This window comes from Manacus vitellinus, unplaced genomic scaffold, assembly GCF_001715985.3.
Source record: "Manacus vitellinus isolate BGI_N305 unplaced genomic scaffold, ASM171598v3 scaffold_11_pilon, whole genome shotgun sequence".
Classification (NCBI taxonomy): Eukaryota; Metazoa; Chordata; class Aves; order Passeriformes; family Pipridae; genus Manacus; species Manacus vitellinus.
In genome coordinates this window covers 12,924,542-12,934,999 of record NW_021938895.1, presented here as the reverse complement: position 1 = coordinate 12,934,999, position 10,458 = coordinate 12,924,542, and the positions used below count along the sequence as shown (strand labels likewise).

The 10,458-nt window shown below is 38.9% G+C and overlaps 1 long non-coding RNA gene across 1 annotated transcript; it reads right to left on the bottom strand.

The window, feature by feature from the left end:
* Positions 1–2,320: 2,320 nt before the first annotated feature.
* LOC108638835 lies at positions 2,321–6,479 on the bottom strand. Its single transcript, XR_001920099.1, has 4 exons — positions 6,412–6,479; positions 6,223–6,292; positions 2,685–2,834; positions 2,321–2,330 (listed from the first exon to the last, which is right to left on the bottom strand). It is a non-coding gene; the product is annotated as an uncharacterized LOC108638835 (long non-coding RNA).
* Between the last annotated feature and the right edge of the window lie 3,979 nt (positions 6,480–10,458).

The following is a 10,458-nucleotide window of genomic DNA, read 5'->3' as shown; positions in this document are numbered from 1 at the left end:
CACTTGCAAACATCCAGGCTCCTAAAGAGCTAAATAGATGCAGAAGAGAGAACAAAGTATTAGACTAGTATAAGTATGCATTGTAAAGGTATATATTCCAAAGTGTGATAGTCGAGCTGAGGAGTGGTCTCCAGCTTGCCTTTTTCTCCAGCAGTGCTACATCCAGCATAGAGCCCGTCTTCTGTATTCAGTTTGAAAATGCTTTAAACAGATTTCAATGACATGAAGATAACTCTAGTTCATTGTTTTGCCACTTCATTATAGTATGGTATTGTAGTAGTATCTGGAGGATTCATTCATATATATAGGCACTGTAAAAAACACAAATCATTTCCTGCCCCACAAAGTTACAGTTAGCAGTGAATAACTGATATGAATTACTTAACATTCAAAATCACAGTTTGAAGAAGTGGAACTTCCTATTTGGGAAAAAAAAAAAAAGAAATCCATTGTGTGTTCAGGGCTGTTTGAAAAAGAATGGACTAATTTCCAGTCAAGTATGATTAAAAGCCCTAAAACGGTACATCCATTTTATGAAGATGGGTTTTTTCAGACACACACAAATTTTGGTGATAAAAGTAACTTCTGTTTCAGACTAATATAAAATTGAATCTGCAAAAAAATTCTCTGTATAAGAGGGAGAATTTCCCTGTCATTTTTTTCCCATTAAGCCATCTGTAATAGAGATCAGATAAACAAAGTGTAGTCTGATAGAGAGAACCACTTTATTCTCTTTTACTGAAAATAACACTGAAGCATTAAAGCATTATCTTCCACAGGATGTGCATTCATTGGAATCGGTTTATACAGATTCATCTATTAAAAACACGTGTAAACCCATGTCACACCCAGTATGCTGTTGTATACAATCCACCAACAGAATTTTGCAACCTGTGTTTTGGTCCAGTTGTGTGCATATGTATCATTAGCAAAACTACAGTATCAGTTTCCTGATCTGTGTACTATTAAACGCTCCAGAAGAGCTTATGCTTTGAAACTCACAATTGCAAAAACTATCATTGCCAGAAGTCCATAGCCAAAAACTCTGTTCCTGTACAGCTTTACAGACTGAACATTTTCTGTCACATTTAAGAAACACTAAGTCCAATAGGGTGTGGCACACAATTAGGCACACTTTGTTAAAATAATTGTCTAATGTCCATCAAATAAACAATAAAACCAAAATCATTCATTGAGACCTAATCGAACCAGTGGCTCTTATATTAATAGATACATTTACCAAAAAAAAAAAAAAAGCTCAGAAACTGACATTCAGTGGTTTTTATTCTTTGTTGGTTTGGTTGCTTTGGGGTTTGTTTTGAGTGGGGTTTTTTTGTTTGTGGTGGTATTGTTGTTGGTTTGGTTTGGGGTTTCTTTTGGCAATCCTTCCTTTTTCAATTTGTTGTAGAGAATGGAAGAATTGAACACTACGTAATAGTATCTGCTAAAAATCTGAGCTCCCAAAAAACATAAGGAACCTCTAAATCCTTAAGGACAGTCTCAGGGCTTTTCATAATACTTTCCTGCTTTTATTTTATTTAACTGAGGCTGGAACAGAACTACTTTGGAGTGGAGAACAAGTTAATTCATGTAAACCTGTGTAGGACCTCCTACTATTTTTCTGTGTAGACTACTAGCAGAGAGTAAAATCCATGTGTATGACTTTTCCCTCCTGTAAGCAGAGTTTTTGTAGCCATGTAGTCACAGCACATTAACTCAAATTTCTACAGAGGTATCATGAAAAACTTGAATTACACCACTCAGGGAACCTGTATAACACAGACACACACTTTTCTCATGACAAAAATTTACAACTAATTGAATTATATATAAATTTTGAACTCACAGGGATTAAAGAAAGGCAGAATATCAAAGGCATCTAAAAGACAAAAAGTTAGCATTATAGTCTTTAGCCTTGTCTCCAAAAAGGTCAGTGAGTAAGACATCAGTTTTTACGAGCTGTCAAAGTGATGAGCATGGAGGTGGTTAAGATCTATTTCTTCTTTGACTAAGGAGATTGCTTGAGCAATGACTAGGGAAATACAGTCAATGTTTTAAGTACACATTAGGTGCATTGGTCCTATTAGGTGGTATTTTTCTCCTTATCGCTGTTCCATTCACCCTTGCATTTTCAGCATTCATTTTATTGGTGTTTCATTACAGTTCACAGGAGCCTTAATGTATTTTCCCTAACTTTTCACTGTAAACTCCTGCAATAATCATATTCTTGCAATAATATGAAAAGAAGGAGAACCAAGATGTAATGACAATGCAAACCAAAAGACAATATTCCACCACATCCTCAAAGGATCTGATGTCTCCTTGTTGTTCTAAGGCGTGGTTTCCGTGGAGTGGAAAGATGCAAAATGGAAGATAGATGGATAAAGGTGGATTATTGCAGGAAAAGGAAATAATTAAAAGTAATTAAAAAGAGGAATAGGTAAGTCACTCTCCTAACAAACTGATGGAAAAAAAACCCAGAATGATAGAGAAAGAATTAGAAAAGCAATAAATTTTTTTATCCAGACAATTTTTTAATTCTCTATGTACAACTATATGAGTGTCTACAGGATATAATATAGGTCTAAATATTCTTATTCTATTTGTTAAATATGCACTACTCCAAGGAAAGACATGAAGCTTTTTGAACTGTTTAAAACAAAGATAATCATATTTCCGCTAACCTTTTCCTATTCAGCATCTTCATGTGGGGAACACTTTAAAAATTATTTTCTGGATAGATGATGTCCCTGCAAGGCATCTCTAGACCTCTCCATGCAGTGAAGATGAGATTCTTCAGCAGTCTCTTAGCAGTCTACATCTTCCAAATGTGCCTAGAGCAGAGGAGGGAGAGACAGTATTTGATTGAACACTACTCAAATAGAGAAGGGTAAAGGTCAAGCAGAAAGATAAAAGTATTATTCTTGGGGTCATCCCATTTTTTTCTTTGAGGAAATCATTTTCATAGTAGTATGATTTGCAATGCCAACCATGCTGCTGTAGATACTACTAAGACAAATCATTATGAAAGGTCTCCAGCCCTAACATATCGTATGTTTTAACATTAGCCATGACAGTCACTCTATGACTAGCTTTTTATCCCAGGTGCACTTCTGCCTATAGCAAGAAAGCTGCAATTCAGCTTGCAATAAATATAAACCACTACAATATATTGATTTTGATATTTTCACTTTAGATGTGATTTATAAGGATTAGATGCCATACATCATGGTTCATAAATACAACATAGAAAAGGCAATTATTAGAACTAATTAAAAATTCACACATCTGGGACTATGGATAAACACTTCAAGATAACTATTTATCTACCCAAATTGATAACAGACACAGTGAGAGTACAAGAAAGACAGATGGATGCTATGTTTCTGGGAACATATACGCTGCTAGCAGGTAAAATTATTTTGCTCATATCTTCCTTTATGGTTGGGAAAAAACAGCCCTCGGGTTCCATTGTAGCATGACACAAAATGTGGCTTGTGCAAATGTAACATGTTGGTGCAATTGAGAAGACCTCACATATGTTGAACTGACTACAACATGGCATCAGCCACTTGGGGCATTTGGTTAATGCATTTAATTTAGCACAGTAATTGCTGCATGAGATCTAACAAATTGTCAAGTTACTGCCTATTCTGTGCTTAAGACTAGTTATTTTCCTTTCTTTTACCGTGTCCTTTTTTTTTAATTTGTTCTGTCATGGTTTGAGATCCTCAAAATCTATTTCCCTAGTCCTAGCCCCCTGTCACATCTCAATCCAATGTGAGATGGGTTTTTTTCCAGACAAAACACACCAGACTCAAAATGGGGGAAAGGGAATATATTACAATGACTGTACAAATAAATAAATACTACAATATATTATACACACGATGTCAACTATCTCTACCATGACATAAGTACTTACAATGGATCAGATCTCTTCTCCCCTCCAAATAAAAGTCCAGGAGGGAAGAAGGACAGATCCCTTCTAGTCTCTACTCTGATCAGCAGTATCTTCTAAGGCGGCAGTCATCTGTCTTCCTCACATGCAGTAACTAATAGCTGGATTTCTGCCAGCACTCACAAGGGGGGTATCCCCCTCGTCCCCGTTGTTTCCAAACGAGGGGTCTTCCGTGGGCTACGTTCACCCCAGACAAAGGTCGTTCCACCACGGTCATACCACGAAACACAGGGGGTCTTCGTGGCGGTCTGGTATCTTCAGGAGACTCAAGCCTCTTGCAGAGCTTCTGTGCCCTGTCTCAGGATGGCTGTGAGCTTCTTTGTAGCTTGCAGCAGGGGAGGGCCCCAAGGTCCACCTCCCACACATTTTGTCCTGGCTGAGCTGTCAGGACTACTGAGCTTCTTAGCTCTTCTCTGCAGTGCATGTCACACTTCACCCCTCCCTTCTAGGACGTAAGGGGAGGGTTTCCAAGGAGTTTGGGGGTCTGGTTCAGTTCTTACCCCAAACACTGTAACTCTGCTGCTGACTCTCTTTCTCGGCTCTCCTTCCAGGAGTCCTCTCTCTGGTGCTGCATGCTTCTGTTGCTTTGTCTTATGTCTTCTGGCCCTGTGCCACCATTTCTCCGGTCAGTGTTGGTCTGTCGCTACTCCTGCCACTGCCCACGGTGGAGAAAACATCTCCCAGCATAACTACAGACACTTAGCCCAGTCTAACACTGTTCCAAGTCTCTGCAGTCCCCCAGCTGGGGCCGGGGGGGCAGAGCCCCCCCGAGGGGGCTCTTGCCCTCTGCTCCTCGTGGCTTCAGAACATGGCTACCACTTCTACAACCAAACTACAACTCCTCTCTTCTGGTCTGGTTGTGGTATGTTTATATTTCGCAGAAGCGCAGATTGGTTCAAATCTCAAGTGTCACCACCCCTTGGGGGTTACCACTTTCTTAGCTTCAGGGGGAAAACCTGGTTCAAACCACTACATCTTTATCTCATCTTTATTTTAAGGAAGATTTCTGTGACTCTAGTGAAAAAAAGGAGAACTCTGTTCCACATTCAGATAGAGGAAAGTGCTCATTTCTGACTGGATGGTTTCTTAGGCTGATGAAATTGACTGCACTGTGGTTTGAGTAATCCAGCAGCTTTCCCGTCTAATTTGTTTCTGACTTAACTTGCTTATTTGTTAGAATTAAATCAGCAGATACATTTTCCTACCACATTAGTCAAACCAAAAGAAATGCTCTGAAGTAACAATAATTTCTTTCATTAATATTTATCCCATGAAAACATTTGTCTGACATATTTATGAACAGCTGAAAGTACTGAGTAGTTCTGCGAGTGCTTCATAAGAAGGATGAATATGTCAAGTCACCTATTTGAGCTCTTTGGCTGCTTTATACATTATCACTGTGAAAAGCTATGAAAGTAAGCCATGATATATTATAGGTTGAACCAGGACAGAAAAATATAAAGTTCTTAACCTGAACTGAAATAACAGAAAATAGTGGGATAAAAAGAATCAGCATAGGAAGCTAATCCTATGTATACTTAATGGTTTTCATATATCTATTATGTCTGCACAGGAACTACCTGCTTACTTCTCTTTACCATCAACGTAGAGAGATTCATGTGAACTTTAGGATGAGATAAATCTGTGATTCCTGTCTGACTCGACTACTGACTACTAGATCAGACATAGTTTCTATATGAGAAACACTAACATTTAAGCAGGTGTATCCCACTCAAGCTGCCAAACTATTCCTGTTTTCTGTAGGTTTCTCAGCAGAGGAAGGTGGTTTCTTTTTACAGAGAAGTTTTGGAGGAGAAGAAGGAAATTGTACTGTGGACAATTATGGTTTTTTCCTCCATGTAAAAAGTCCTTAGGAGAAAACACCAAAAAAAAATTCAAACAAGGACTTTATAAAGACTCAAGTGCTGAGGCCAGAAATCAACATCTCTCCAGCAAATATGAATGGAATAGGGAGAACCTGGAATAGGCTTTAAAGATCAAGACAGTGATTCAAAAGAAAATGGGAAACCACTGAATTTATATAATTTCATTGGCACAGTCAAATTTAAATTAAGACCCTATGTACCTTCACAACAGAAGAGAGAGGGCAGAAACAAAAGGAAAAACTGTATCTCTGAAGTAAAGACAGTATGAACTGAGGTTAAAGACGTTGAAATTATTTAGGAATGAAGATGTAATGAAAAGTGTCTGTAAAAAGTTTTCACAGTGAGGAAGAATGAGAGAGAACACAACTTACATACCTTACAGATGTTCCAGGAAAGCATCCACAAGACCTAGCCATACCCTGAATGGCAGAACATGGAGACAAGCCTAAGTGAAAAACAACACTGGATTACATCAGAGGAAATCAGGATGATGTCACGGTGATGAAGAAAAAAAATTATTGTAGATAGTTAAGGAGTTAGAACTCATTTTTTACTTAGACTGACCTATAAAAGGATGCAGTGTAACAATTGAGTATCTTCTGTTGGTAGAACAGGAGAGAAATCCGAAGGAGAGCTCTCTCTTTGAGTCATCTGCAAAGAAACAATGGTTGATTTTGCATGTGTTATTCAGAGATGCAATGCAGAAAGAAAGAAGAATGAGAAAAAAGAAAAAGAGTGAGTCTTATTAAGGGATAATCAATGACAAGAAATTATAAAAAGAAAGACAAGGATTATCAGAAATGGAAGTGGAAAAACCAACAGATGTTGACATCTCACAAGCCAGTGGACAATGGGATTTTAAGAGTATAGTTGATTATATCAGTGATATCTGACAAGATTGATAGCACAGAGTACTGAATACAAGACTGGGCTAAGAAGAGGGAATTTGAAATTTTACAAGAGTAGTTTCAGCTGAGTGAAATTGGTCCATGCTGGGCTTGAGGAACAGAAATGGAGTGACAGGACACAGCATACACAGGAGTGAAATACAAAGTAGCACAGTAACTGGGAAAGGAAATGGGGACAAGAGGGAATTGTTTTGATTAGAAGATATTAGCACAAGGTTCACAAGAAGAATAAGAGAGGAGCCATCACTACCTTTGTTTCTTCAAGAGAAGACAGAAAGTTCTGTCTCTCTAGTCCCCTCTGGTCACATGCTACAAAATTTCTTTAGCAATAATCCCCATTTTGTTAGCCATGCTACTTTATTACACTAACAACATCACAGTACTTCACTGTTAGATTTTCAGCCTCTTCCTCCCAGATGAAGTGCAGGGTAGTAGAGTGCTTTTGCCCAGATTGACAGCTAGTACTCACTGGTAGTTAAATGTGTTCCTCTTTTGGGAGTTATATGAATATAACCTGTCTCTGTCCCCTTCGAGCCAGCAGTGTCTATCCTGGTCAGCTCTTCTGGCTCTCTAGCCACAGATGGTCTCTCTGGTAGCATAGCTACTGACTCTGATTTTTATTGATCAGCAGCAAACAAACCTCGCTGTGCACACAAGCTCAACAGCTGCTATTTCTTGAGCAGTTCATAATTCATGCTTTCTAACTTACTTTACCTATAGCATGCTAACAGATCTGTATTTAGATTTTGTTGAGAGCAAAAGAGAGGGCAACAGCACTGCCATCAGTGGAAACCATGACAGGTATTATGCGAGTGGAAAGGTGTCAAGAGTCATGCTAAGGTAAGACCAGGAGAGGGTCAAAGCTGATGAATTCTGAAATAGTCTCTTGTACATGATAAGAGGCCAAAAAGGAAACAACACTTGAAGGCTGAGGAGTGAATGGTCTTTTGTCAAGCTGGAGAGTTGTAACAAAGCTGAGGGTTGAACGAAGAGCTGAAAGAAGCAACACACATTTAAGGCATTAGGTGGGCCATGAGTATGAAGGTTAACGTCAGCGATGGTGCAGAGTAGAAGACTATGAAGGAAGGAAGAAAAAGCTGTCAAAATCAAGCTGGTATGTAGATGGGTAGAACAAGGCAGAGAGTAAAAGCTCAATATGTTACGGGAGTGGAAACTAGAGTCTAACACAGGGAGGGGTATAAGGGAGGGTACTTGGTGGTATAAATCATTAATAATGCACATCCTTCAGCACTGTGTTTGAACTTTGGGGTTTGTGTCCTACCAGTACTATCATAGTACATACAATGGCAATTTATGCTATTTGCAAGATCTCAGTTCTCCCTCCAGGATATCAAGAATTAGCACAGTTTATTGTTTTCTGACCTTCCATCATATACCAGCATGACTGCAAATTCACTCCCTCTTTTTTGTTGTCTTTTTGTGCATCAAGCATCTAATTTTCCTTTTTTTTTATTTTAAATAAAGATAATAGGTTTATTAAGTTTTTTTCCTGTATTTGTTTCCATGTTACCTCTCTGATGGAATTCTCTGCCCAGTGTTAACCTTCAGTACCCTTAATAGTGTCTTTGTATCAAATTAAGTCTGAATCTGTCCTAATTCAAGAGTGGCTGAAAATTATTACCATTCTGATGGCTGCTCAGTGCCCTTTTTGAAATGAACTGTGATTCTGGTCCAACTCCTGGTGGATGGTCCACATCTCCCAAGCACTGGTACAGCTGGCACTAATTGGCACCCTCGTTCTCAGTCTTAGTAGGCAAGTTAAGCACCAGATTGTGCAATGAATTATTTTCTCACTCCTGGGTGTGATCTACCTGTGTCAAAGTTGAAGCAGAATACAGAGGCAGAGAAGGAAAGCCTGAGTAATTGCTGCTTTTTCTGTGCCATCTCTGTGACTCAGGCCACCAGGGCTGTTCAGATTTCACTATCTCGGAGGTAAAACAAAGACACTTACGAGATGTCCTTGAAAAGCTATTTCTAGACCATAGATAACAATCTGAATGCTAACACAACAACAGGTTGGCAGAAATATTTTATTACCTTAATTGTGAATGAGAAGTAATTCTGTAAAAAAGAAAGAGGGAACTTGTCATCCCACGCTTCAGTGGGATTCTCAGACATATTCAGTTAGAAGCCGAGTGCTACGAATGTCAGATGGTGGGTCCCCCAGGCTCCCTGGCAACCTGCATGTGACTAAGAAAGAGGCAACAGCTTGCTTCAAGTATCCTTCCTAGAGATGACATAGTTAGATAAACCCAACAGGGAGTATAGCACGTGGAGGGAGCAGTCTGGTAAGAGGAAACCATTCCCTTTGGGACTGGCTCCATATTGCCACATGAAATGTTCAAAACACTGCTAGCCAGGAAAGTTGAATTTATTGCTTAATGAGCAGAGGACCCAGAAAAGATCATTGACAACTGCAGTGTAAACACAGCCACTTAATAGGGTGTTACTGAATGCCAAAAGGAAATTAAAAAAATCTGTCCTACAAGCAGCACTTTCTACCATATAGAATATGATTGGAATAAATACAGAACACGGAAAGCAGCTGTAGAGAAACAGATGAGATATTAAAAATGGTGGAAAGAAGGGAAGAACTTAAATCCAGAGGGCATGTTTTTAGACTGCCTTGAGTATAAGAGTTATGTAAAAGAAAAGATGAAGGCAGACAAGTTAGCATAACAGCAACAGAGCGACAGAAGTAACGCAAAATGACACTGTGACATTATTAAGAAGCTCAGCAACACACTCAACCTCCATCACAATGTCATCAGGACAGATGGCAACAATTGGCAAAGACAAGGCACAGCATGTCTGGAAAGCAATAAAAGCCTATAGAAGAAAAAATAATATGAGCAGCTACGGAAAACACAAGAGGGTACTACCGATCTTTCTAGAGGTAAAACAACAATTTATCATTCACCGTATGCATATTTGTCACAACTGCCTGATGGATATGACATCATTTCCCACTTTGTCCAAGACTTGCAAAGAATCAGGACTTTCACACAACTCATTACTACCATTAATTATTCTTTTTAGTACATATGAGACCTATTGTGAAGTACTGCATCATGCTAGGCATTCACCTAAATCTTAAGTAAAAAATGAGCTTAAAACCAAAACCTAGCATGAAACAAAACACTTGGGTGCAGATGAAAGCAGGTACAATGAAAGAGGCTAATCTTCCAGGAATGTCAGCAAAGGTCATAGAGACATGACAAAAAGAGGAAAGTAAACCTATGAAGAGTAAGGTGGTATGGGTTCTTAAAGATGAACTTTTAAAATTAATTGACAAAAAACAGGACAGCCACAGCACACATGAATGACATGAATGTAAGAAACGATAAACCTCGGATAGGAAATAGAAACTCTAGGAAAAAATTGTCAAATGTACAATTATACCTGTGGTATCTAATAACACAATACCTGAGACAGAAAAAGCACTAAGCAAATAATTGTTGAGTAACAGACCAAACACCAGTTCAGCCAGAGCTGGTGTATGCCAAGCAGGACACATGAATCTTGTTCTTGCTGGATCAGGGGTATCTACTGTGAAGCTCCCTCAGTATCACTGGGCAGTACCACCAAAAATCGAGCCTCCATATGTTGAGGTCCCACTGGAGGAGGAACCGAAACTCCTCTGGCTAATTGAGCTCCTTGAAAAGAACTTCATAAATATCTT